We start from the raw sequence: 1,307 nt of genomic DNA on the forward strand, positions 1-1,307 counted from the left end.
CTAAGCTAATTTTTGACCTAGAAGCAACAAGTTTGAATTTTAACTCTAAACGTCAGTAGCGATTTCCCTAGAAAAAATATTTTCGTCTAATGCTCCGGGGCAAGAAGTTTTTTTTTCTCTAATCTAATAAACAAATAAGAAATAAATCTTGTACACGAATAAGGAATCGTTGGAAATCAAACCATCAAGATTGAGTCCTAGAACGTGAAGATCCGATCATTAGGATATAAAGTTATTCAGGGTGTTCAATTTTTTTTTCAACTTCATGCACTGTATTCTATTTCTCGGAGGAAATAAAAAAAGCATTAATCATTTAAATCCTAAATATTTGATGATTTCGTATCATTTCCTTAATTAAATATTTACTGTCAAAAAGTACATAGAGTTTATAGGTTAAAAAAGTAAATTCGTAAAAAATGTTTTAGAATAACAAACTATCTCATGCAAAGATGAATTAACATCTCTTAATAACTTCTCATACTTAACTAAGCCAATTTTTTTTTATCGTAAATCATTTTGAATATTGGCGAGAATTATTCTCTCCAGTAAAGCATGTTTCTCTTCTAAAATTAGTTAAGTAGTAACTACATTTCAAAAGGAAAAAAAAAAGTAGTAGTTAGCCATAGTTGTAATAAAGTAATTGTAGTTAACTACAGAGAAAATGCAGTTTTATCGACCACTGTGCAGAACTATAGATGTATTAACTTTTCAGAAACATAAAATTATTCAGTTGGCATTTTTTAGGTCACTCTGTCTAGTATCAGTCTTTCAATCAATCATTGAAAAAAGTTAACTAATTTTTTCCTAACTTTTCAACGTAAAATTTAACATTTTTAATTCAAATCTTTAGTCTGAAATCTTTTTCTTAATGGTGTTTTTTTTGTTTGATTTTATTATTAAATTCGTAATAGTATTCGTAAAAAAAAACAGTTGTTTTAGTTAAAATACTAAAACCACTGTTTTTTTTTAAATCATGCGTTTTAATATTTATAGCAGTAGTTTTTATTCACATTTTACATTGATTAATTTATCTTTTTTTTAAAAAAATAAAATGCGACATTTTGTTTGATACTAAACATTTAAAATGAATTGATTCATTTGATGGTAAGCAAATATTTGTATTAATTTAATGTTCACATTTATACTTTGCATGTAATATTTTAGAGAATATTGATTTATTTAACAAATTAAAGTTGAATTCTACACGCATGGTTTTATTTTTAGTTGCAGAATTTAGTAGTTATTTTCTATTTTTAAAAATTAATTTTAAATTTTTATCATTATCTATCGAAAATTTAAATATTTCT

This window comes from Parasteatoda tepidariorum, chromosome X2 (genome assembly GCF_043381705.1).
Source record: "Parasteatoda tepidariorum isolate YZ-2023 chromosome X2, CAS_Ptep_4.0, whole genome shotgun sequence".
Classification (NCBI taxonomy): Eukaryota; Metazoa; Arthropoda; class Arachnida; order Araneae; family Theridiidae; genus Parasteatoda; species Parasteatoda tepidariorum.